Raw genomic sequence first — 27,845 nt, 5'->3', positions numbered from 1 at the left:
GTAAGCACTATATGTGTTACCTACTATTATTATGGAAAGTGGTAAATGAATGACATACTCAGTAATCTCTGCAGGAATTAGCTGGGAAATAGTGGTATAAATAAAGAAATAGTGAAAAGAACAGAAAGTGAAAAGTGGAAGAAATAGAGAAGAAAAGAACACAGAAAGATAAACTGGGGAGGCCTACAGGGAAGGTGGTGGTGATTCATGTAACCTGAATTTTTATAAAAAAAAGAAGTAGGATTTATGTGATAGAAGAGGCAGACAGAGTGGCTAAAATCATAGTGCATGTAGCCTGTTACAGGGGAGAGGAGAGGCTGGTCTGATTGAAGCAGTGTGGGCACAAAAGGGAAGTATTTGAATCCCATGCTGGGATGATCATGGAGCTGAGGAGTCAGAACTTTACTCTGAAGACTTGGGAGCTGCTTGGGTTTGCATGGGGGAGTGTGGCACATCAGGAAAATTAATCTCTGCTGCAAGGGTGAAGGATGTTGCAAGGGCCAGGAGTCTGGCCAGAGGTCATAGGGGATGGAAATAATTTTCTCTCTACCCTTTTGGGTTCCTACCTGAGATGCCTGCAATAAAAGGCAGATTTACAGGAGAAAAGCAGATAGAAGCCTATTACCATGTTCACCTCATGTACACATGAAGGGAAAACTGAGTGACTCCCCAAGGTGGCTTAGAATCCAGGACTACACAACATCTTAAAAGGGAAAGCAGGGTGGGGGTTGGAGGTCTCTTAGGGGAGAGTAAAGGGAGATGAATGGGCCTTTAGAAGAATAGGTGGAAGGTATGATAGTTTGTGACAAAGTTTGTCTGGGTGTGGTGTGAACTTTAGTCTCCTCTCCTGTGGTAAGAGTCTGTCTTCCCTGGTTGCTATAACTCCTGGGGAGAGGATTGACGATAAGTGAGTTCCTTTTGGAGGATGACAGGAGTTTAGAGTGAGTCTCTTCTTGCATCTGCTGGTATTCTAGTGCCTGCATCTCAAAAAAATCGATATACCAAAGTGACAGATTTGAGGTGGCATTTTCTGCTACCCTTCAGGGTTAAGTCGTGTGGGAAGTGCAACAATGAGAGTCTGGACAAGGGGAAAGGCAGATGGAAAGATGGTGAGATGAACCTCACTAAGAATGACCTGAAGGGGCTGTGGGAGATTCTACTGTTTGAAGCCAGAGACACTGGGATAGTTGAAGTATCAAGTGATCTTAGGAGGAGGCTACGGGTGCCGTAGATGATATTCTAGACATATTGAGGTTGAGGTGGTAGGAAAAAGTGAACACTCATAATAATGTCTGGGGTAGTTTATATCAAGACAAATGTCCTTATCAGCTCTAGGTTAGAAGGTCTCTTTGAGTATGGGGTACATCCCCAGACAGAAATCCAAATGATTTTCTCAACTTTTCATTTGTAGTACCTTTCATTACAGGACCAGTGATATCATTGCTTTTAGGCTGAATCTGGGTAGCATTTGTCTGTAAAGTTTTCATCATTATTAGCACTAAGTGTGGCCCAAGCATCCTGGATAATTCACATTTAGCCTTTTGTGCTGACTTTCTGCCTGAGGACCCCTATGTCTCTTCTTCCAATTTAGCATTAATATTAATGATGACTGTTAGAGCAGAAAATCAGATCAGCAGGCAGAGTCAGATCTGCTTCTTTAAGCGCTCTCAGTTTACCCAAATGTGAAGATCTGGGGGTGCATTTGCTCTTCAGGTGAAGTCTGGTAAGTGATGAGAAGAACCCCTTTCCTCAAGTGAAAGGCTGATGCATTAGGGGTGGTTCACTCTTTGCAACCTCATTTAGCAGCACACTAAACAGTGGTTCATTAAGCTGTGAGCATCTGCATCATGGCACCAGAGGCTTCTGAGGGCACCAGGCTGAGATGGTGGCTTCACTGTTTAAATCCTGACTCTGGGACATTTAGAGCTCTGTAGGAAGAACAGACAGAGTAGCGAGTGCAGTGAAATTGAACGTGGCCAGATTTGCCCTAACATTGAATTAATGCTACAGGCACTGAGATTCAGAAATAGTAACAACATAACCCATAAAACAAGATGGGGTAAATTTTGCAGGGGATCATTTGTTTTTCCATTCCAAGGCTTGAGTGGTCAGATGTAATAGGGATAGGAAGGAAAGTAGAAATAAAAATTGTAATCTTTAGCTTGGCCCAGCTGCCAAATCATGCTTAGGTATATTTTGATATGTCTTAAGTTTTAACTCCAATTTTCTTTTTCCTATGTGGTGTCGGGGATGGGTTCAAAATTATCTTAAGGTTATAAGATTTCTCCTGTGTGTAATCTGATCTCTTGTTCTTCTACTCGGAAGTCAGCAATGCCCCCAGTGGCAGTGAACACAAATAGCTCAATATGCTTTGAGTCATAGTTTCCATTTTTATAACTTTTGCTTGTTTTATGGTCTAATTTTAGGCCTGACTTATTTTTTCCTCTTAGTGCTATGTTAATAAAATTCACAATGCCTTGAATGTAGCAAAGAGTCAAATGTTCATTGAATGACTGTTTCATAATCACAGTGTGCAGGAAAAAGCTCAGCAAATCCTGCTTTTGTGATGCGATCGCGCAAACAGCATAGGCGTAAAAAGTAAGGCACATGCGGCTTCCAATCCTATGTCTCTCTAGGCAAGTTAGTTGAACTATCATATCCCAGTTTCCTTATCTGCTAAATGGGAATGTATGACCTTCACAGAATCATCGTGAAGAATGAAGAGGTAACGTACAAAAAGTGGCTGGCAGAATACTGAGCAAAGGAATGAGCCCTTACAAAGTATTTGCCACAGAAATCAATAACTCCACGGCAAAATTTCGTAAGACAAGGACATTTCTCCAGATACAGCAAAGTTTCTGAAGTGTCAAGCTGATGATCTAACATCTATTAGGGTGCTAGCTTTGTGTTCTAATCCTCTCTTTCTGTACACATTTTTTAACTGCCAGATTTGTGGTGAAGGGGAACTTGGATGTCTGCTAAAATGATGTGAAATTTTTCTAAAGGTAAATTGAAAGGAATTTACTCTCTGCTTTTAATAATGTCAACCAAAGGCAAAAGTGGACTCTATAAGGAACGTTTTGACTTTCCATGAGAGCTTAGGATTGCTTAAAATGATGAGGAAACAATAAAAGTGTGAAGTGAGCTGTATGAAAACTTCAGTATCTCAGAATTTGCAGACAGTATTGTGGTATAATGACCTGAAGATTGGGCCACTGCCCCCATTGGAGCCACCAGGGATATTCATGTTCTCCTGGACTTGCCAGACCATTTGCAGACACCTCGAACCGTCATGAAGAAAGACTGTATAATGGATCTACTTTCATTTTAGGGCTTAATTAATTTTTCTTCACATCGTAGTGAAGTAGAATTATTTCTGAGAAAGAAGTATTGGAGTTTCATGCTAGCAGGCAGTTGGCCTTTCCTATCAATTATCCATAACTTAAGAAATCAGAGGAGAGAGATAGGCTCAGAATTAATGAACAAACCACTCAATAGAACAGGTAAAAATGGAAGCCCAGGTTCTCCAAACTTGTTGTTAGCAGTGGAAACTGAGCCTGTAGTCCTCAGGGAGATTGACTTGATGGTCTTCAGAGACACCAGGTGCATCTAAAATGCTATAACTTACTCCCCTCCCCCATTTTTTTTTAAAGATGTGGCTTCTCAGTCACATCCTCTCTTGGACCCTACATCTTAATGCATATTTCCTCTTAAAGGGACAAATTCACTATTCTATAACATTAAACATACGCACTGAAAAGCTGCCTTATTGGGTAACCATCTTAAGTTTTATGACAAATTACCTTCATTTTAGCAGGCACCTGGGATGTCTGTTTACTAGCTGCGACTCAGAGCTCCTGCAGAGGGTTATGAGACTGGATCTGATGCACTTGTGGCTCTACTCACATATGACAATGGGGAACCCCTGCAGATGGCAGCAGCACTTCAAATTTCACCAGCCAGGAAGGGTTTGTGGTTCACACAACCAGAAATCAAAAGACGCTGGCAGAATCCTTATTGTAGTCCTTGTGCCCTGACCATTTCCAGCCACTATTCCAGATTCCAACTTTACTGCTTCAAGTCCCGCACAGTGTAGAGCATGGACAGAAGGAAGCAAAGCCCAAGAAATGTCTGTCTAATTCCCTTTATCAAAGAAGAAAACAATTTAAAAACTTTCAACACCCCAGCCCCTCCATTTCCCTCTTAAATGTGGGTTCTCTCTCCAACCTGAGTGTGAAACGGAAGGAATAGAAATGGAGATTGTCGATCATACACTGGTTTTTAAAATGATATTACTCTCCACAGGCTAGTTATACTATTAGACAAAGAATGAGCAAACTATTCCTTTTGCTTTCTATTGCTATAAATGCCCATTAAAGAAAATTAATGTCTGTTCTGTAATTTCTGAGAAGTATGTACAATGCCTGGACATAAGAGGTATCCATAAATATGACTCTGAGTCTTTCACATCTGAATGGAAAAGCTGTATTATTTATATAATTTCCTTTGTGGGGTTGAAAATATAAAACATGTAGGCTGATAATCACATTTACATTCATAATTATTTCTAACTTAGATTTTAAATTGCAGAGGCAATACTAGCTTATATAAAATGTCCAATAATTCAGAAATATATGTAGAAAAAATAATCCTCTCTTCCCTATCTTCCTTCCTGAGGCGACTGTTAAATATGCTCATAAAAATACTTAACAAGAAGGTAGGATCTTTCTGTACACATTACTGCAGCTTTCTGTGGATCAATAGAGTGAAATCATATATAATAGCTGCATAGCATATGGAATATGGAATACTATAAAAACTGATGTTTATTTCTGTTGGCCAAAGTCCTCAAAGTGGAATGTTATATAGAAGAGTTTTGTGTCCTGCAGACTTTTAGTGAATACTGCCAGATTGCCCTCTAAGAAGGGTATAACAATATTTGATTGTCATTTGCCTACATTCTTACCAGCATTTGATGTTACCAATTAAAAACAATTTTTTTGCCAATCTGCTGGATAGAAAATGGCATCTTGATTAAACTTGCATTTTCCCAGCAAGATCACATGGCATAGTGTCTAAAGGCATGGATCTCTAGTCCAGCTGCCTGATTGTGTTGCCTACTACCTATGTGACCTTAGCAACTTCCCTGTGACTCAGTTTCATTATTCCCATTGACAATAGGAAAAATAATAGTACCTGCCAAATAAGACTATTATTGGGATAAATTGAGTTAATATTTGTAAAAATTTAGAATAGTACCTGGTGCTTAGAGCAGTGCCTGACACATAATGAACACTATATGAGTTAAATAAATGTTGGTGATATTGAACATCTTTTTATATTTTATTAATCATTTGCATTTTTCTGCTAAATATGAATGTCAAAATATTTAATTTCAGTGTAAAAAAAAAAGTGGATGGAATTTTTTTTTCACTTTTGAAATCACATTACTCCCAGGGAAAAGCATAGTAATTCCTGCCCCACCTCCCTTCTCGAAGAAACACTCCACTGCTTGGAAATGCCAGATGCCAGGATGCTGAGAAGAATTTTGCCGTAATGTTTGAATGAGAAGGAAAATAGAAAGGTTTTGAAAAATAGGCAAAAAATGTTCTAAGTAAAAGAACAATCCAGGATTAACCATAAAAGGTAATTTAAATTTTTCTTTTCTAATGCCGATGATACAATTTTACAAGTGAAAAATCATCATTTGATATCTTGGATTTCAGAATAGCTCAGCCTTTTCTTGTTGAGATTACTAACCACATACCTCTTTTCTCAATTGGTTATTTTTCACTTGGATTTGTCCTCTACAGGGAATCTTGTATTATTTATCAGTCATATAAATCTAAAACCACCCAGCATTGGGCTTGCTTAAATGTCAGAGACAACTATTTCTTGTGTTCTTCCTCTCAGCTTCTGTCAGCAACATGTTCTTTTTATGTTTTCTCTACATCTTTAGTGTGATGGAAAGATGCTCTTTCATCAGGCATCAGTTTTAACCTGTTTTGGTTAAATTCACATTTGAGTAGTTTTATTCCATTTCAGAATTATTGGGGGTTGGGGAAGGAGGGCAGCCGAGGTGGAGAGGGGGAGGAAGCAAGGGGAAGGAGGGGGAACTTTCTGAACCACATTCATTGGCTTGCATGCACTATTCTTAGGCAACATCAAACTGACTTTTATTGAAACTTAGAAACAATGGCCGGCAGTGGGAATGTTTATGGAAAAACACCCCTTCATAATCTCAGCTTCAAACCTTCTGATATCCTACACCATTTCCTATTTTTCCAGCTCATTCCCTCCAGTCCTTGGGCTCTAGTAGCTGTTCCACCTCTCCTCCAATCCATTGACCCCATCACCTTCTTGCTGATCATTACCTCCCCTCAAGTCTTTACTGCATGATTTAATTCCCTTGTGTACATATTTAATTTCCCTGCCCCTTTCTGCCTCCATCACCCTACCTACCTCCATCACAAACCTAAAGTGGATCAGGTAGCCAGCCAATCTTGAAGCATTTCCCTGAATTCATTCCCTCTCTCCTCGACCATCATCTGATCCTTTCTCCTCTCCCCTCCAACTTCCAACGCCCCTCCCTACTCCTCACTCTCAGCTCATGACCTGATTGTTTATTTCACTGAGAGGACACAAGCAACCAGAAAAGAAATTCCTCATGCTTTCATCACCAAAACTCATAACCTAGGTGCATCTGTGCTGACAAGCCAGCCTTCAGCTGTTGATGTAGGGGGCAAACTATCCCTGTACCCCTGTAGGGCAGTCCTTGCACGTGTGTGCTAGATTTTGCATATTCCCCAAACTTGCTGCTTACTCAAGGGCAACACTTCTGCAATTTTATATTCTCTCTTGCATGATCAGTCTCCTTCTCCTTACTTAATCATTACCATCAGCATACAAGGGTTCTACAATATCTCATCCTTAAAAAATTTTCAATAGAGGCATTAATTGTAAGCTTTATAAACAAATTTCTGTCCGGTCATTTTATTGTATTGTATTGTATTTTTTATTTTAGAGAGAGAGGGAGAGCACACGAGGCGGACAGAGGGACAGAGGGAGAGAGAGAATCTTAAGCAGACTTTACGCTCAGCACAGAGTCCAATGTGGGGCTTGATCCCAGGACCCTGGGCCAAAATCAAGAGTCTGACACTCAACCGACAGCCACCCATGTGCCCCTGTCTGGTCATTTTAATGAGGGAAAACATTATGTGAAAAGGTACGAACATGAAACTGGATCTTTTCTTTTAGTGGAGCATAAAGCATTTTTTTCAAAGCCCAAAATTAGTGACACAGTAAATAGACATTCTATAACATATGCTAAAGTAAACTTGTTAATTGTCATATTTGAAAATGGAAAGACTCCAACATAAAGCAGAAACAGGAGTTATCAGGTTTTGTGGAGGAATAAATGAATGTTTATGGGCCACCAATTCCTAGTGAACTTAGGAAGTCATGTAACTTTGATACAGATAATATTAAAATTAGTTTACGAGTGGTATGGCTTAGACTTTCCCACTCCTAACAAAGTACCAGGGAGATAATATACAATCCTTAAATGTGAAGCTGCTTAATGCATTAATAAACTCAACATACACCTAAGGAATCTGAACACTTCTGCTTCTCCAAATGGTTGAATTGTAGTTCTCAGCACTGAAAGGATTTATCACCTGTGAGTATACAGGGGCCAGGTATACGGTGCCAGATTGGCGGGCAGTCCAGGTCAGTAGACTCACTGGCGCCTCTCATCTCACACGGCTGGAGTATATGGGCCTGTGATTCTGGGAGGCACTTGGCTGACTGGTGAATGGCTGCCAGCCCTGCTACCTTCTTCTGTTGGACTTCCAGTCTCCCCCAGCTGCACCTTCAACTGGGTCATGTTCTCTGCCCTGTCACTGAATACTGCAAGGACATGCCTGCCATCTTGTGTTGGCTCTCTGAAGCCCTAAGCATCTGAACAGTAGAAATATTTGCAATTTCAGTTGCAAAATGTCTGTTTCTATCCAGAAACGAGACCTATGTTTGCTGAAAATAAGATAAACCACTGTTTCAGATGTCTGATTTTCCAGAAGTCATAGGTAGTAACATCCTTGGTGCTGAGCCACACGAGGTGTACCCCAAATCCCCAGGGCAAAGGATTGACATGTAGAAGCACTTCCCACCCCAGAGATAGTAGCATTTTGGGGGGATAAAGTCAAATATGGTGTCACACTAAGCACACCTTGGATATTCCTGATCTAGGACCCATTGTGGCTCTTCACCACCAACCTAGGTGCCAAAGCTCTGTGCCTGAATACTAGGCAAGTACCAGCTTCTCAGTGTCAAGTGCATAGCTACTGTTAAAAAACAAAATTCAACTGAGTAAATTTGAAGATCTAATTAGGTTTATTAAATGATTCGTGAATGGGGCATTATCCCATCTAGCAAACAGAGGGAAGCTCTCAGAAGTTGCACAAAATGGAAGGTTTTTATAAGAAGGTTGGTGGAGCAAGAGAGTTATAGGCAAAAGAAAACAAAGTATTGTTTCAGGCAAGATCACCTTCCCTCAGGGGGAAGGGCAGAAAGTCTTATTATGCAGATTACCTCATTCTTCCTTTTTTGGTTGCGGGGGGGGGGGGGGGGGGGGGGGGATTTGGACCTTGTGATAGATTATCTCCTTGCTACTTTCTGATTGGCAGGTTAAGACTACATTTCTGAGGGGAAGATAAAAGCTGCAATTAGGCTAGGTATTAAGGCCTGGTTTGGTGACTTGGCCTGGCCAAAGTAATGCCATTTTGGGCCTGTGTTTTTCTTTTTAACTCCACTCTGGGGACAGGATGCCACTTCACTCACTTGTCATGGCTGCTGACCACTACCTCATCTTTAAAAAATACCTCCTTGGACCCCTAATTATCCTCCAGCTGTTGCCCATTTTTATACTCCTCATTACAAAAAGTAATTGTGTATGTTCTTGTTCTCACTGTGTATCTTTTCCCATTTTTTTTCCCTGAAACCCAGTCTAACATTCCTTCCCCCATGCCGTCTGCATTGTCAAATCCAGTAATATTAGTTGCAACTGACACAGGTGAACACTCTTTCCTTTTTATGACGCTTTCTTCTCTTGGTTTCTAGAACACCACACTTTCTGGTTTTCCTTCTGGTCCCTTCTATGACTCCTGCTCCTCTTTCTGATCTTTTAACATCACAGTGCCCCAGGGCCCAATCCTTGGGCCACTTCTCTCTCCTCTTTTCACACTAACCTTCTTTGTGATCTCAGCGAGCCCCACCCACAGGGATGACAGATAAAATACAGCCTTCCCAGTTAAATTTGAATTTTAGATACATAACCAATAATATTTAGTCCTGTGACTTTATTTTCTAAATCTGAAAAACTTATGCTAATGACTCCCAAATTTCTCTCTCTAGCCCAAATGGCTCTCCTGAACTTCTTATAAATGGCAAAACTGAATCTTGGATATTTAATAGCCCCAATATCTCCACTTAGATTTCTAACAGGCAGCTCAAGCTTACGATGTTCAAAACACATCTTGATTCTTTTTCCTCCCATCAAAGTTACTCCTCTTGTAGACTTCCCCCTCTCAGACAATGGCATAACTATTCTTCCAGTTGATGTATTGGTCTTTGACCCCCTTTTCTCACTTGCTGCACATCCCATCCATTAGCAACCCCCAGAGACAGTTATCTTCAGAATATAATCCGAATTCTCACTTCTGCCACCTGCACTGCTACCATGCGGATCCCAGCAGCCTTCTAACCCAATATACACTCCACAGAGAAATTTGTTAAAAACATAAACCAGATCATATCACTCCTCTGCACTAAAACCTATAATGTCTTCTCTTCTCTGAGTAGAATGCAAAATCCTTACCATGACCTGCAGACTGCATACCATCTGTCCCTCTGCACGTCTCCGACCTCATGGGCCATCACCGGCACCCTTGCTCCTGTAACCAAACCAACATGAGTTTGCTTCTTGGTGAGTCAGAAACCGCACCAGGTTGAGTGATTGCACAAAGAAAACTTTATTTGCAGCATATAAGGAGATCACGGGGAATGGCTTCCAAAGCTGTGACTCCTCCAAGCAAGGGTGGATGTGTTCCCTTTACTTAGGGTTAGGATGAATTTTACATAGGGAAGCCTTGGCATTGCAGATAGAGGTGGGCACAAGGTATTGCATGAGTCGGAAGGAAACATGGCTATACACGCATTGTATGTTATGTAGAGGAGGCTCGTGCTCCTCCTTGGGCTGAGGTTTTAATAGTATAATGATGTAAAGGTAGTTGTTGGTCATTCTAGAGGCCACTCCATGGTCCTTCTGTGCAGGTGTGAGTCTGAGGTTAAGCTCAAACTGGTCTGGGTTGTCTGGGCTGCTGGTGGTCTTGTCAGGGCAGCTGGTATCCCTGGAGGAGTGATTTCACTTTCCTTCCTCCCCCCCACCCCCCGCCTGCCCCCAAGTTAAGAGATAAGCTGGAAAGAAGAGCTTAAAGAAAAATGTGGGACAAGGGTCAGTGAGTACAAGCAGCTGGGCAGTAAAGCACACTCTAGCCTCTAGGGTTTCATTACTGTTCCCCTGGTTGGGATATGCTGTCCCTGTGTATCTGAATGACTGGCCACCTACCTCTATTCCAGCTTCAGCTGCAATGTCACCTGATGAGAAAGGCATAACAACCACCCCATTGGACACCTTCTCCCTCCATCATGCTCTTGTAAGGGCCATGGGCAGCTCGCCCCCAAATGTGCCACTTTGGTGTATTGATTATTTTAAGTAAAAGTTACTTGAAAGACAGCCTATGCATGGACACTCAGACCCCCCTCTGTCTCTCTGAGAGCAAGAAATTCATCTCCATGTGAAAGGCACCTTCTCTGTACCAGGAGGTAGACATCCTTATCACTGGATATGGGAAGTTTAGACCCCAGAAGGCTGTATAAACAACCCTTGTTACTTTTTACTGCTTTACTACTCCACACCAAATTCTGTTTAGAATTTCTTACTAATTGAAGCTCCCAAAGTTAAGCTTTTTTTTTTTTTTTTTTTTTTTTTTGTCTTGTCAATTCCTCACAGATTTATTGTCTCTGTGCCTAAAGAGTATAAAAACTGCCCACTTTGGTTATTTCTTTAGGTCTCAATTTCAGTACTGGGCCTCCGTGCACACATAATAAAATTTTGGCTTTTTCTCCTGTTAATCTGTCTCATGTAAATTTAATTCTTAGTCCAGCTGGAAGACCTGGAGGCTAGAGAAGAATTTTTCCTTCCCTTCACTCTGTTCCTTAAGCTTCCTTCATACTACTTAGCACCACCTGGCAAGTTTATTTATTGTCTGTTTCCACCCTTTCCCACAAGTAGAGTGTAAACTCCATGAGAGCAGGGCCTTGATTTTGTCACTGCTGGCTATCTGGGGCCAGGAATAGTGCTTGTGACCATGATTGCTCATATTTGTTGAACAAATGATTGAGTAAATTAATGAATAAAAGAGAAGAGATTTATTTTTTTGGTGGTTGTGGTGAAAGAAACCATCATCTTTCTTTTTGTTCTGTATCTTAATTCCACTTATAACCTAGACATCTTTCTTTTTGTCAGCTTAACTTTTCAGCTTTGCAAAATGTGTAAGTGGGAATAGCTGTTCCTTCTCTTGAGAAATCACTAAAAACCTTCCATTATTTATACGGATTTGAGCAGAAAGAGGGATGCATCTTTCACTAAAATAATTTAAGGGCTCAGGATTGGGGAGCCTCAAACCAAAAGTAAGTACAAAAAGTTGAGTATTTGCTCTTGCAGCCTTTTCAGAAAATATACATGCCCCTGGAATGATGCATTGTGTTAGAATATAGGTATTACCTTAGAGTTTGCAAAGAGCTTTTATTTCCTCTCATCATCTCCATTTCACAAGAGGGAAGCTGAATCTCAGAGGGCTTACAAGGTAGATTATAGGTGGAGTAACTACCTGAGTCTGGGTTATCAGGCTCAGTTCAGCTCAATAAAACAAAGAGGTTGGGAATGCAAGCTGGTGGTGTAGCCACTCTGGAAAACAGTGTGGAGGTTCCTCAAAAAACTAAAAATAGAACTACCCTATGACTCAGCAATTACACTACTAGGTATTTATCCAAGGGATACAGGTGTGCTGTTTCGAAGGGACACATGCACCCCAATGTTTATAGCAGCACTATCAATAATAGCCAAAGTATGGAAAGAGCCCAAATGTCCATTGATGGAAGAATGGATAAAGAAGATGTGGTATATATGTGTATGTGTGTGTGTGTGTGTGTGTGTGTATATATACACACACACACACACACATACATACATACATACATACATACACACCCAATGGAGTATTACTCAGCAATCAAAAAGAATGAAATCTTGCCATTTGCAACTACGTGGATGGAACTGGAGGGTATTATGCTAAGGGAATTTAGTCAGAGAAAGACAAAAATCATATGACTTCACTCATATGAGGACTTTAAGAGACAAAACAGATGAACATAATGGAAAGGAAACAAAAATAATATAAAAACAGGGAGGGGGACAAAACATAAGAGACAAATATGGAGAACAAACAGAAGGTTACTGGAGGGGTTATGGGAGGAGGGATGGGCTAAATGGGTAAGGGGCACTAAGGAATCTACTCCTGAAATCATTGTTGCACTATGCTAACTAATTTGGATGTGAATTAAAAAAAATAAAATTTTAAAAATAAAAAAAAAATAAAAGAGGTAAGACCTTGAAAATTGGTTCTTATCAGAATCACCTAAGTTGACTGAGTTGGGAAACATGTCTTTCCCATAAAAATTATGGATAGAACTCAGGAAAGTGACACTGTCAAAAAAAATTTGAGAATTTTCATTGAAAGATTGAGAGAACAAATTCAAAGACACTTTCATCTTGGCTTCCATTTGCTTATCTGTATCTATTAACTTAGAATTTACTTTATACATTTTTCAATATGTTTTGTTCAAGAGTGAACTGTTTTTGTGGATTTCTCAATCTTTAGTGGATTTTGGGATTTTAGAAGCTTGTGATTTAGAATATGCTTGTCTTAGTCCTTTTGGCTTGCTGTAACAAAATACCATAGACTGAATGGCTTATAAACAACAAACATTTATTTCTCATGGTTCTGAAGGCTGAAAAGTCCAAGATCAGGGCTCCAATAGATTTAGTTTCTAGTGAGGGCTGACTTCTTTGTGCTGTGCCCTCACATGGCAGAAGGGTGAGGTAGCTCTCTGGAGCCTTTTTTATAAGGGTATTAATCCCATCCATGAGGTCTCCACCCTCATGACCTAATCACCACCTAAAGGCCCCATTTCTAAACAGCATCACATTAGGGATTAGGTTTAAACATATGAATTTAGGAGGAATATAGATATTTGGTATGTGGCAATGCTTACATTATTTTTTTGTATATGTAATTGCTGTAAAGTCACAACATTAAAAAAACAGTTACAGTGTGGTACTTTGCATCTTAGAGGGTCCCAAGATCTTATTGTCAAACATAATAATTTACTACTTCCTCCTCTTGGAAGAACATAATCTATTCTATATTATAGGATAGGTTATTGGTTTGCAGCTTGTTATTAAATTAAAAAAAATTTTTTAATGTTTATTTATTTTTGAAGGAGTGAGAGACAGAGTGTGAGTGGGGGAAGGGCAGAGAGACAGGGAGACACAGAATCCGAAGCAGGCTCCAGGCTCTGAGCTTCAGCACAGAGCCTGACGTGGAGCTCGAGCCCACAAACTGCAAGACCATGACCTGAGCCAAAGTCGGACCCTCAACCGACTAAGCCATCAGGCGCCCCTGTTACTGAATTTTTTATAAGTGGTAAAGGGCTAGCACTCTGCATGCTGGTATCTGGTCTCCAATCTTTGCCATTGGAAAAAAAAAAAAAAGTCATCTTGAAGTCAGTTTTCAAACTAGACCTGCCATGTTTACTATTCCCGGCTGCTATCTTCCTTCTGGCTCCTTGTAAGGAAAGAGCACACCCAGCAAGTGTGATGTGAGCACCCTCGGAAACAGGCTGGTCAGAAATGTAGTGAAGTGAGAATCCACCTTGCCCAAGAGAATTTCTCTGCTGGCAACTGCTTCTTCCCACTCCTATGTGGCTTTAAATTTCTACCTGCAGGAAATGTTGGGAAGAAGTGGGCCCATTTAGGGCTTTTCAGAGAAGGTAAAAGCCTTAAAGGGAATAGTGGAGATCCAGCAGCTAAGTAAATAGCAGGGTTTGGCTAGAGAAGAACTGGATGGATGTTTCTGCCAAGGTGGAGGAGAGGGTAGGATGTCTATGTGGAATCCTCCAATGGAAGGAACTGATGGGGAAGTATTTCTGGGAAAAGAGCCTGTTTCTGAGGGTGCTCACATCACATTTGCTGCTTGTGTTCTTTCCTTAGAAGGAGCCAGAAGGAAGATAGCAGCCAGGAATAAATAGTAAACATGGCAGGTCTAGTTCTAGGGTATTTCCTCTCTGGAGTATTCAAGCAGGATACGGACAAGAAGCATTGCTTTAGTTCTCTTACTGACATTAACAATCCTATTCCTTCATTGTCCAACAGAATTTCACCTGGATCTCTAACCATTACGGGGACACTTGTGAGTGAGTGGTGGTGGCCTAAGGGATTGGTTGGGTGATATATGAGTGACAGGTGGATGGGTAGAATCCAGGGAGTGCTTGCACTAGAGGGCCTGGTGACTGTTGTCCTATCTGCAGTGTGTAAGGAGGGTTAGAGAATTGTCAGGGGCACAGGGTGTTGAGAGAACTACCAGTCAGACCAGAGACAGGCAGAGGTTTTTTCAGACTATAATAGGACAACAGTGAGGTTTTTCAAAATTTGCCCTTAACAATGAAATTTGTATAAATCTTACTGTATTCTAGGTAATACTCCACACATTTTACATATATTCATGCATTCAATTCTTATAACAGCCTGTGGGGAGGCAATTTTATCATGCCTGTTTTACAGAGGAAACTGAGACACAGAGTTTAAAAACTTACTCAAGGTTAAATAGCTAGAAACTGGCAAAGGTGAGGGCCACGTGGGTGGCTCAGTCAATTAAGCATCCAACTCATGATTTCAGCTCAGGTCATGGTCTCATGGTTTGGTTTGTGAGAATGAACCCCACGTTGGGCTCTGTGCTTTCTCCGTCTCTCTGCCTCTCCCCTGCTCACACACACACTCTTTCTCAAAATGAAGAAATAAACATTAAAAAAGAAAAAGAAAAAGAAACTGGCAAAGGGAGATTGAACCCAGGCAGCCTGGCTCCAGAGACTGTGGCCCTTGCAGCATACTACACAGCCTTACTACCAATGTTTCAGAAGTGGCTGGTTGATCAGTTTTCAAATAATTCAGAGTCACTGACTTGAGCTAGATAGCAAAGACCGTGAGCAGTGGTGGTGGTGCATACAGGGGAGATAGCAGCATGAGTTAAGGAAATACTTGGAGGTAATGGTAGGATGGGTGTTGCACCAGAAAGGAAGGCATCTGAATGGGGTGAAGGTACCCCATTCATGCTACTTACAGCCTATCTGTGCAGATACACCCGGGAATAACACAAAGAAACCAGAGTTAGCTATTTCTAGTTTATTGTATGATTTTCTGTAGGCCCAAAATATATAAGTTAGTGCTTATTTTTATGGCTGCTGTAGAATTTCAAATAGGAAATCTTTAATGGATTACAATCTGAGTTCAAAACGATCACATTTTGTACCTAGTTAAAATCACTGCAGGTTATTGAATGTTCTGGTTTTGAAAAGGAACCAAATGTTTTTAGCGTCCTTTGCTTGAGAAAAGAACATGTTAGTCCCAGGTTATTTCCAGTTTGATTTTATGGCATTATGTATCTATCTGCCATTTGATAAGTTCCAAGATCAAAAACTGGGTAAGTGACTGAGATCCTATCACTCCGACAAAATAAATGTGTTATGTGGTCAGCTTATATTCCATCAGAAATTTAGACTTCCAAATCAGGCTACCAGCCATGTTGTAACTCTAAAATTTTCAAAACCAGTTTGGAATTAGCCAATGCTGATTGTCTATGTGATTGAAACTAAGGACCAGAAATGACGCTTGGTACTTATTTATGGAAATGACAATTGCCTCCTTCTTCTCCTCCTCCCTGCCCCATTCCCTTCATCATCAACATCAACAGAGATTCGTATGGTGTGTTACAGTTGACAAATCATGGCACATGATGTTGAGTTTGTTTTGCATTTTCTTCACTGTTTCTACTTTCCATTGAAAGCTAATAAGAAATTATTGAAAGTTGAAATTGTTCCTTTGTCTTTTAAAACTGTGACAGGGACATATACAATTACCAACTCTTGGTTATTTAACATACTTAAACAGTGGTTAAAACTATGACAGCAATAATTAGGTCAGTTGACTTGGACAATTAAGGGATGGATATAGTCTTTGAACATTAAAACAAATAAAGAACAAAACCAGGCTTTGTAAGACTGAAAGATAGGAGGGTAATTCCAAGTATGTAGTCTTTTTATATTAATGTTATTTTATATCAGAAAATTTGTCTTAGAAGTACCTAAAGCTGATTGCAATAGAGAATAAAGAGAAAGATATCAGAAATCGAGTAATAAAATTGCTACCAATTTGGCCTGAAAATTTTTTTGGAATAAACGACCTAGGTGATTCACACCTGGGATTGGGAATATGATGGCTATACTCAGACATTGTTTCTTGATCTGACATGCTAGGCAAATACTTTGGCTTCTGTGTCTCATTTGCAAACTAGCATTCTCTGACCTGACTTCTAAAGGAAGGTTACTGCCGAGGGCCAGCTGATAGGAATGCTTATGAAAAACAGCCAAGAGCACAGTGCCGTGTAAATGCTAACCACCCATGATAATGATAAAGAGAGGGAGGAAAGGTATGTTGCCTTCTTTGCCTAACTTTATTGTGTGGAGTTTGACCTTCAGGAAAGTCATTTTGTTTGTGGGTGTGTGAGCAAGCAGACGTGCATTTGAATTACCATAGAATATAGATTTAATAATTTTCAAGATGTTTTTAAGAGTTTTTAGATGTCAAGTCAGGAACATTCAAATTTGTAAAATGAAGGCATTTTTCCACACAAAGTTTTTTCTCCTGTGTCTGAGCTTGGATATATACATAGATGGAAACACAGTTTTTCTTGTCATTAACCAACTTTAAAGGCAACTTCAGTTTAATAGGCTGTAGCTGAGTGCTCCCAGCCCAGTCAGCCTCTCTCTGCTTGAGCACAGGCAAGAGTAATTCACTCTCAGTGGGAAGCAGAAAGGGCATGTACTATTTTCCTAAGAAACCAAAGTAAAAGCTCTGTCTCTGACAGGCAGTGACACCCCCAGCCTACCCCAATGGTGGCCGGGTAGCAAGTCTGTTGAAAACATTTCCCACTGTTGTCACTGAAGTGTGTGGATTTATTTCCTGGAGGGACTACCCCCTGGAACAGTCTTCCAGGTGTGACTGCCCCCACAGTAAACTCTCATCCTAATTTTGCATTCAGCTGTTACTTCCTGGAAAAGGGTCAGAAACCACATGGGAGAGCAAGGATAATAGTAGCCAAGACCCAAATATTGTAGGAGATGAGGATCCTGGTTCCTCATGAAAAGACTTCATTTGAGAGAACACAGTTCTCACTTGAAACCTTAATTGGACTGTATGATTTTTGGTTCTTTCAAATTCTTCAACATTTGGTTTTGTTCTATGAGAAGTTCTAGGAAACCACACTGTAGAGAAGCATCCCATTTCTCAAATGCTTTTAAAATTAAGACAAGACTTATCTGGCAATGGCATCACAATGCTTGGCAATGTCCAAAACTGATTTCTATTTTTCTGTTCTAACTGGAAAATACATCTGGGTTCATAACCTTGAGTCTATAAAAGTCATCATCTGTTGTTTCACCAAGATCTTTTAGGGAGAAACATTTCATCTATTGTTCCTTTCCACTTGGCACTTGGCCTTGGAGATGATATGGAAAAAGCCATGAACTTTAATTGCAATACTGAATCTGCTATGAGTCTGTATGCAACCTGATCCTTCATAGCACGCATTCTGCTTTGCAAGAAAATGCAGTGTGAAGTTTGTTTGCCATTCATGGTTTTGTCCTTCGTCGTGAATAGGTGTAGCTTCTGGCATTTCCTTTCTGCCTATTTGTTTATCATCTGTGACCAGGGCAAACTCTGTCTGTTTACACCCAACATTCAAAAGTAGCTAAAACAAAGCGCAATTCTTCCAATTCTTCGTGTGCCTACTACAAGCAAGGCACTCTCTTGGGTACAGAGTTCATACTCTCCCATAGCTGGTGGGGAAAGTAAGAAAATATCTGTAAATACACTCACATTTACTTGCTCCTGAGGGCCATTTGTGTCTTTTTTCTCATTGATATTTCAGTGGTTTCTCTCCTCTGAATGTAAGCCCACAGAACAGTGTTTGGATTTAGTTGTACATCGTACATTGTCGTTGTTGGCATTCAATGTGTTACCTCTTACAAATACTAAGAACTATAAATCTGTTTTTGGTGCTAGCAAGAGTCTTGCTAGGAAAAGAAGGAATAAGGAGGTAGAGATTTTCTTAAGAGTCTCAAAAGGCCATAAAATTCTTAGAGACCTTGATTTTCCTGGCATTTATCTTTTTCTCCCTTCCCCATTTTCAGTATTATTTGATTTACACCAATAAGCAGGGCTGAAGGCTATCTCCTGTGCAGATTCTCTTGGGTGTGGATAGAAGACATGGTTTGTAACCCAGACTGTGTGGAGTTCCAGCTTTGATGAATGGGTCTTTGATGAGTCCTTTGATCTTGCTCAATTTTTAGGGATTTGTTTGCAGACACCTGACAACCAGCACACTCAGCAAAAACAGCCTTCAGACTTTATTTCTCTCCCACCCAGGGAAGCCATCAGCCATGCCCTTTTATCTCTTCCACTAAAGCTAGATTGTGTCTCTGGCTTGAGCTTGCTGAATTGATATTAGTGCTCTCAACTTTCTCATTCTCTGAACTTTTACTCAAATGAAGCAGCTGTTGCTGGACTTTTGATGAAATTGAATGACATGAGACCCAAATTCAGTAGCTCCTTAGAGGGCTATGGTGCCTGGGGAGGTGTGAAAGGGGAAGAGTGGGCAGAGTTTCTAACAAAGCCTGGCTCTTATTCCCACCCACGTCTGTGTTTTTCCTAGGTTAACAGATCCTGATGCTGAGCACAACTGAGACAGAGGATGACGTGAACAACTAGGACAAAGACTGCCAGGCTGTGGATGGTGCAGGTAGGATTAATAGCAGGAAAAAGAAGTGACTAGCTCTAAGGGTAGGGAAATAAGGGCTCGTTCTGAGGTTCAGAAATTAAGCATATCTGCATGAAAAACATTTCTGGGTTAAATTGGAAAGGAAAATGAGCACAGATTTGGATATATTTGGATATAGTTATAAACTTCTTACTCAAAATAGTCTTTTTTTGAATATCTTATTCATGCTGCTAAGTCATAGGACTTAATGATGATGGGGAGTTGAGTTAGTAGGACATTTCCTGGAAAAGGAGTACACGAGATCATACGTTGTATTTTGTTGTTGTTGGTGGTGGTTTTTTGTTTTGTTTTGTTTTGTTTTGTTTTTAAAAGGGCATTGGGGAGGGACCCTGGGTGGTCAGTCGGTTAAGTGTCTGACTCTTGATTTCAGCTTAGGTCATGATCTCAGGGTTCATGAGTTTGAGACCCCTGAGTCGGGCTTCGTGCTGACAGCATGGAACCTGCTTGGGATTCTCTTTCTACCTCTCTCTCTCTGCCCCTCCCCCACTCATGTCCTCTCTTTCTCAAAATAAATAAATAAACTTAAAAAAGAAAGAGTACATTGGGGACATTTTTGATATAGGTGTTAGAAGAAAGGTACCATTTTAACATCTCAGAGCACTTGATGACTATCTAAATGATACAGGGAATTTGCACCAAAGGTATGGAGAAAAACAAGAATATGCTCTGGAAAGGGTCGGTCAGGGAAGGCTTTATGGAAGAAGTAATGATAATAGCTATCAGGTGCCTACTGTGGGCGTTTCTTTGTACATAAACTATTTCATGATCTTCTTGAAAGAGATGTACGATTACTTTCATTTTACAGATCATGAAACAGAACATCAGAGAAGTAATTTGTCTAAGGGTTTCCAGTTCATCACGGTAGAGCTGGGGTTTGAACTGGGGCAATTTGATCCTTTCCTTCATGTCTCACTGCCTTCACTTGGGCCAGATGTGAAAGATGGATGTGATTTAGTTGTAAGGTAGAGCAACTTAGGACCAGTATTGAACCTAAGGGAGGAGAATGGCCCAGGAGAGGGAAAGATGAGCAAGCACTGTTCCTTGCCCTGAACGTTGCCTGTGGTAATGGGGAGTGAAAATGACACCAGCTTAATGTGTGTCCAGCCTAGATTCATGAACCCAAGTCTCCTGACACTAAGTAAAGCTCTTTTCATGATGTTTTAATATATTTTATTCCATAGTGGGACTAAAAGATAATAGATTTTAAAATGCTACCACATTGTGTGTGAATTTGTTAATATATAAAAGAAGAATGGAGGACAGTTTGAAAGCCAAAGACACTAATCTAAGTCCTTGAAGAGAGGTAGGGAGAGACTGAAGGCAACAACATCTATTCCCTGGTTTTACCCCTGGTGCGGTGTGTGTGTGTGTGTGTGTATGTGTTTGAAACTGTTACTGTGTTTGGGGCACAACCAGAGGCTCCTAGAGATACTTCCAGTCCTGTTTGGCTGTGGGCCCACCTACTCTCCAAGGACAGAACTAATTGTTCAGCTTTTTATCTTATCATTGGCAAGGCTTACTGTTATTTTCAATTACCCAACTCCTAAACAGCTCATATTCACTGTATTTCTCTCTCTGGAGGCACCAGGCTAACTCAGGTTCTGGATGAACCTCACGAAAACAAACAATATTTAAGATAATTTTGACTGAGGTGAAATTTTGTCACACTGTCCGGGCTTGATATCTATCTGTCCTGTTCTGAATATCTGATTCATGAGCCTCTCTCATTCCTGAGCACTTATTTGCTTGCATGGGTTTCTTTTCAGCTCTGAATAACCTGTAGCTCCTGCAAACTTTCCAGGTAGTTCCCGGAAAGGAATCTGCCCCCTTAGACTTGTTGCAGAACAACCCTTCAGTAGACATCCGCTGTTTCTGCCTACTGGCAATAATGACTCCTCCCACAATGCAAATGACACTTGCTAAGACTTCCAATTAAAATTGGTTCTCTCTTCACATGTGCATTCCTGGGTGCACTTGTGCCTGCGTGCACGTAGCACATGAAAAAGTAGGCCAATCAGATACTCTCTTCAGGAATTTAAATCTTAAGCAGATTGACCCAAGGATGGGAAGTGGTTGGAGGAGTGACTTGAGGTGACCATCCAATAATCTTGCTATTGAGATTGCCCGGCTATTCTTATTTCTGACTGTTCTAATGTCTAAGGTTCAGCTTTTCTTTAATTTTTGTGGATTTGCCCACGTGCTTCCCCAAATTTCTTTTTTATTGTTCAAATTAGCTTGAATCAGTTTATGTTGTTTGCAACCAAAGAACTTTAATTGATACAGATCCTTACTTATTTGAAATTACAATGGCCAAGAGCAGAGTGGTAGTCAGTGAGATGACAAAGGCCTTTCTGTTTGAGTCCTAAGACTGCTCCCTGAGTGTTGGCATGCATTTGTTCTTTTGGTGCTCACTTGAACCTCAACTGAGAGCCTTTCCTATGCTCTGCCATTCTGGTTACTTCAACCTAGGGTTGGCCTTCTTCGGACATTCCATTCCCAGGACAGCTTCCTTAAGCTGCCCCTGGTCTACCACATGATCTGGCACTAGAAAGTTTACACTTTCTGTGTCTGGTAGTTTCTCTAAATGTCTCCCCATTTCTCCACAAATCCCATGGGATGCCCAAACATGGTTTCCATTCTTCTGTCCTGGGGGATTCACTATTTCATGAACCCCTCCCTCCCAGGTCCATCGCCTCCAGGCTATGAGGTGAATCTGGGATTGGGGCAGACCTGGCTTGGCTGATCTTACTTCCACTACTTATATGCGACTATACCTAATCTCTCCAGGCCTGCCTTTTAAAAAAAATTATTTATTTATTTTTTGAGAGACGTAGAGAGCGGGAGAGAGAAAGAGAGTGAGAGAGAGTGAGCATGAGTGGTGGAGGGGCAGAGAGAGAGAGAGGGTGATAGAGCAGGCTCTGAGCTGTCAATGTGGAGCCTGATGTGGGGCTCAAACTCACAAACCATGAGAGCATGACCTGAGCCAAAGTCGGACGTTTAACTCACTGAGCCACCCAGGCGCCCCATTTTTTTTTTAAATAAAGGATTTTTATGGCTGTAGAAATTCAGACTGCTGTCTATGTATTGGTATTGGTGTGTATTGGAGACAGGTTTCTGGGCAAAAGAATGTGGATAACTTAGTGCAAACTATTAGTCTCTTGGGACAAATGCTCTGCATGGGCTCTGGGGATGATAAATTTACTGGTATAATTTTATATAGGAAATTTCACAAATAAAGAAACATTGGCCCAGAGAAGTTCAGTCACTTGACCAAGCACCTATAGCTAGCTAGTTACAAAACCGTATTTGAAATTCATAGTACTTTCTCTCTGAAAAATACTATCCATGCTGAAAGTTGCCCTGGATGATTTGCCTGCATGGTTTTTGTTTGTTTGTTTGTTTGTTTGTTTGATCCATTAACTCTAGTGCCAAGTTCACTAGAGAGACTATCCCACATGAGATGGAAATGATAGTAAAGGCCTGAATACAGAGGGGGAGTGAGGTTTTTCCTGCATGAGAAATAGGACAGGTCCCTGTTTTGTTTGGTTTATTGAATCAAGAAAGTATAAGCTCTTATCGCTTAGAGTCTGGGCTCTGTCTAGTGATTTTCCAGGGCAACCTGGTGCTAGGGCTTTCATATCCAGCCAGCAGGGATAGTTTACAGGGTTGGCCTGTGTCTAAGCAGGGAATGGACACCCATGAGGGTGACCTGGTCATCCTGGCCCTGCATAGTTGATTCAGCTGAGAGGTACACACAGCCCCAAAGAGCAGAGCTGCTCTGCCAGCTTCTTATCATCACTTACTAGTCCAGGCAGGCATTCCCCACCCCTCCCACCCCCAGCAAGGGGAGGACTACTGAGTTACATCAGACATAAATGAATCAATACAAACTAATTCCTTCACAAAAGAAAACCTAATTAGTCACACTGCTCTCCAAATCAACTGCCTCTCTCTCTCAGCAGCTGACACATTCCAATTCTTGCATACAACTTCATTCTGATTCTCATTAATGAAAAATACATATCTATGTTGTTATTGTCAAGTCTAAGCCTTGCCAAATTTGTTTTTTAGAATACAACCAATAATGGAAACTTAATTACGGTCTTAGAAGGGTTTTCACAATTTAGAGAAAAATCAGGCTTTATGTTAGGAAATAGAATAAGTTCACAGCAGGTGACGATCTAATCAGAGGTGAGTTCTCACACGGCTGCCTGTGTAAGAGGGAGATGCAGAACCAGGGGATGACCCCAGGGCACCCCTAGAGGATGTTGCAACCCAACTTCAGCTTCTAGGAAGAATGAGCATTTCCCACAGGCCTTTCCTACTGATAGATGCTTTGTATCACTGCAGGAGCCCCAGAGAAATCAAAGGCCACTTGTTAAGTGAAACTCGATTTTTCATTCACTCATCATACATCATTCTTCCCAGTGGCCCTGGCAACCAAAGAGACTGCTGCCTTCTAGGGCCAATGTAGAACATCCGTTACCACACTGGCAAGTCAGATTCTGTGAGTGCAGATTACGTCAAGGTGGTACTGTGGATAGTTGAGCATGAGCATGTGAGTTTAGCGTTAAACTGTCTGGGTTCAAATCCTGGCCCTGCCATTCACTAGCTTTTTGATCTTAGACAAGCTCCTTCTCTGAGTTTAAGTTTCCTCACCTGCAGAAATGGGGCTGAAACTGTATTTTCTTAGATCTAGGATGTCACCATTATTTTATGTACAACTAAGGAAGAAAAAAATGCTTCTAATCAAACTGTGACACAACAGTGATTGCAAAATTCACCCATTTTAGAGATGTTAAAATGTAAAAAAAAAAAAAAAAAAAAGAAGAGCTCAGTTGAGGAAACAGGATAACACCCACTTCATGGTACTGATATGAGGGCTGAGATAATTCAAATAAATGCTTAGCATTTTGTCTGTCACACAGTAAGCCCTCATAAACGATTACTGCAGGGGCACCTGGGTGGCTCAGTTGGTTAAGCGTTTGACTTTGGTTCAGGTCATGGCTTCTGAGTTCGAGCCCATGTTGGGCTCTGTGCAGACAGGTCAGAGCCTGGAACCTGCTCTGGATTCTGGTCCCCCTCTCTCTCTACCTCTCCCCTGCTTGTGCTCTGTCTCTCTCTGTCTCTCAAAAGTAATTAAATATTAAAATAAAATAAAATAAAATAAAATTAATAGGTAGCTATATGATCTTGACACCCAGAATTGGGAGGAAAGATGAGTTAAAAAAATGTTTAGGGCCTTAACATCTCTAAATGTGAAACACTATCAACTCCTTCTGCTATTTATCTTCTGTAAACTGATAAGGAAATACATCCCGTTTTTTTTTTAATGTATGTATTAATTTATTTGGAATTCCAAGGCCAATTTAAACTTTCATACTGGAGTATTTATACTTCCATTGTAATTGTTGAAAAAGGATTTTACATTTTTTTCTTTATACTACTCAATGTGACTCTGATTTTTCATGGATTATCTGTTTTATACGAAGAGAGTAAAATTACCTTAATATAGTATCTCCATGTTGGGCATGCCTAAATAAATAACACGTGGTTGCAAAATATTTTGTATCTCTGAACTCCCACAGATTTTAGAAGATTGGTAGAGTTGACTTTCGTTATATTGGTTAGGTGGGAAAGGAAAGAAAGTTCCACATTATTGTAAATAATCACCAAACACAAAGGAGATTCATTTAAAATATTATTCAAATACTAGTCACATAGAGCCTAAATGTTGGATCCCACTTTGAGTAGACCTATAGGGTTAGCTGTTGTGTGAGAAAAGTTCAATTTAATTCAAATTTCTGTTATTAAATCATTAGTATGAAGCAACATGGTACTAGGTGTTAGAGATGCAAAGTCATTGAAGACAAAATTCTCACCCTCCTAGATTTTATAGTCTGATAAGACATGACAACACAGACTGATAAATACTATAAAAATGACTTGGGAGTACCAAGGAAACAGTGACTGCCTGGTTAAACAAAGAAGGCTTTAAAGGTTTATAGAAGTTTACAAAATGGAGAGTTTGGGAAAGGGTATTGCCTGCAAAGAGAACAGTGTTTGCAAAAGCCATTGGTGTGAAGAAGCATGGCTTTTATGTGGCTTAGCATGACTACAGAACAATGCACAGTGTATGTGTGTGAGAGTCAGTTGTGGTGGTGGTGCGATATTGGCAAAGAAAGTTGAGGTAAGATGGTGAAGGGCCTTAGGTGGCTCTAGGAAGCAGGTAGACTTTATCCCATAGGCAAAGGGTATAGATTCAAGAAGGGTTTGGTGGCAGACTCAATGGGCCATAATGACACATTGGCTGCAGGGCTGAGCATCACAGAGGAGCTAGGAATGATTTTAGGTGTTGAACTTGGACTTCTGTGATGGAGGGGTGGCATTCACTGAAAAGGAACATAGGAGGGGCAGCTACCTTAAGAAGCACATGGCTGAGAGATCAGAAGACTTGGAGATTGGTGTGAGCTTTTCAAAGACTACCTCTGAAAATAGTTAAATCAGGTTATTTTATTGCATAACATACTACACCCCTCTGTGCCTCATGTTCCTCACGTTTGTGGAAGTAAGATGGAGAAATAGACCAAGATGACTTAGGAGTCAGGGTGCATCTGTTCAGTTCCTGACTGACAGTTACTAAGCTCTTGGATTTGGGGGCAACTACCTAACCCCCAAAATGAGAAATAATGATAACACCTGTATGTGGCACATGGTAAGCCCTCAGTAAATGTTTCTTGTTACCTTTCTTGTTCTTGTTACCGTTATTATCTTTATTATAAAATTCTGGGTTTCCAGGTGGATTCTATGACACTTTTGATGAGAGGAATCTTATTAATGGATACATTTATCCTATAATTTGAGGCAGCATAGCATAGTGCAAAGAGCAGGAACTCAGAACCAGAGCATATAAAGTGGAGTCTGCATCTACTGCCCTCTAGCTGTGTGACCTTGGGCAAGTTACTAACCTTTCTGAGCCTCACTTTACTTGTCTGTAAAACAAAGTTAATGAGAGCATCTACCTAACAGGGTTGTGAGGATTAAGTGAGACAATACATGTTAAGTGCTTTGATGAGTACCTGGCACATATTAATGCTTATATAAGAGTTTGTTATTATTACTATTGTTACTATTATACTCATTTTAATTTTTCAACTGTAGACTGTTTGGGATTGGGGTACTCCAGTGGAAAAGTAGCTGCTTTTCCGGGTCAGTGACATTGTTCAGATGCAGTCCCCGAATAGACAGTCCTGTATTTAGTCAGGTTATACCTGCCATGTCCTGTATGCCGGTGAAGCCGTGGACCACAGCTAGCCTCGGAAATGGCTCCTCTGAATTAAATGGGATGTCTTTCTCCTCCAGATTCTGTGTGGGAGGCTTATACATTTGGTTTGGTAATGAGTTTGCTTTTTGAGCCAAAGAAGGGAAGAGAATAAAAGAAGAGAGAAGGCGTGAGAGGCAATCATAGAAACCTGGAGGCTTAGATCCTCCAAAATGGAAAAGGAGCCTGCATTTCTGCAGAAACAAGAGAGAAACAACTAACAATCTCAAAGCTCATTATGATTTAACTTTGAGATAGCACAAAATGACAGTAATGTGACTATTGAAGCCTGTTTTAACTGTAGGCAGGACAAAGGAGTGGAGATGGAGTGTGTTAGTAAGAGCATAAAGATAACCTCCTCGCTTACAGGCTGTGCATACATTAGTGTACGAATGTACTGTTAAAAGCTGCTAAATCTCTCTAAAGTGGGCAGTTCCCTTTCTATGGCAAATGATTGAAAAATCTTTGTTGTGTATTTACTTGCACAAATTTCTTGGAACCTTTTAAGCTGCTCTCTCGCTGTTGTTAGAAGGCTACAGACTCATGACTGATAGTGTCAACAGATAGGAGGTAGTGATGAATTCAGAGAGCACATTGCTTTCCATAGCTGAAAAGAGTAAAGTATGAATTCATCTAATTTTTTTTTCTGAAAAGGAGCGTTTCTCTTTGTGTTAGAGTATAGGAGAATATTGAAAAGATAGAAGGATCTGAGTGTCCTATTTTCCCATTGACTGACAGTGTCATTTCCTTCGGCTTTCCACATGTCTGTTATTACCATGATCGTCACTATTATCACCTTTTTCCCATTTGAGAAGTGAAAATTGTCCTCAGCATTGTATTGTGATAGCGACATCTGAATAGGAAGAGCTGGACATTGGTGTTTGTCTAGATTAATTGCATAAATTGGGAACTTTGTAATTTGATCTTGAGTATTAGACAAAGTCAGTAGCCATAATTATTTAACTTAAATCTTTTAATATACATCATCTTAAGAGGGTTTTGAAGAATTTCAATGGATCTGAAGAATTTTTATTTATTTTTATTTTTTTATGTTTATTTATTTTGAGAGAGAGAGAAAGTACGAGTGGGGGAGAGACAGAGAGAGAGAGAGAGAGAGAGAGAGAGAGAGAGAGAGAGAGAATCCCAAGCAGGCTCCACCTTCAGCTTAGAGACGGATGCGGGGTTCATTCCACAACCGTGAGATCATGACGTGGGCCAAAATCAAGAGGAGGATA

At 40.6% G+C, this 27,845-nt stretch overlaps 1 long non-coding RNA gene across 1 annotated transcript in view; it reads left to right on the top strand.

The window, feature by feature from the left end:
• The first annotated feature begins 6,115 nt into the window (after positions 1-6,115).
• LOC123386115 overlaps positions 6,116-27,845 on the top strand; it is a 28,520-nt gene continuing 6,790 nt past the window's right edge. The window contains exons 1-4 of the long non-coding RNA XR_006599700.1: positions 6,116-7,225; positions 9,859-9,982; positions 11,585-11,748; positions 19,164-19,250. This is a non-coding gene — a long non-coding RNA (uncharacterized LOC123386115). The remainder of the gene's footprint in view (positions 7,226-9,858; positions 9,983-11,584; positions 11,749-19,163; positions 19,251-27,845) is intronic.

This window comes from Felis catus, chromosome B3 (assembly GCF_018350175.1).
Source record: "Felis catus isolate Fca126 chromosome B3, F.catus_Fca126_mat1.0, whole genome shotgun sequence".
Taxonomy (NCBI): domain Eukaryota; kingdom Metazoa; phylum Chordata; class Mammalia; order Carnivora; family Felidae; genus Felis; species Felis catus.
The sequence above is the reverse complement of the archived record's forward strand: the minus strand, read 5'-3'. Positions and strand labels throughout refer to the sequence as shown.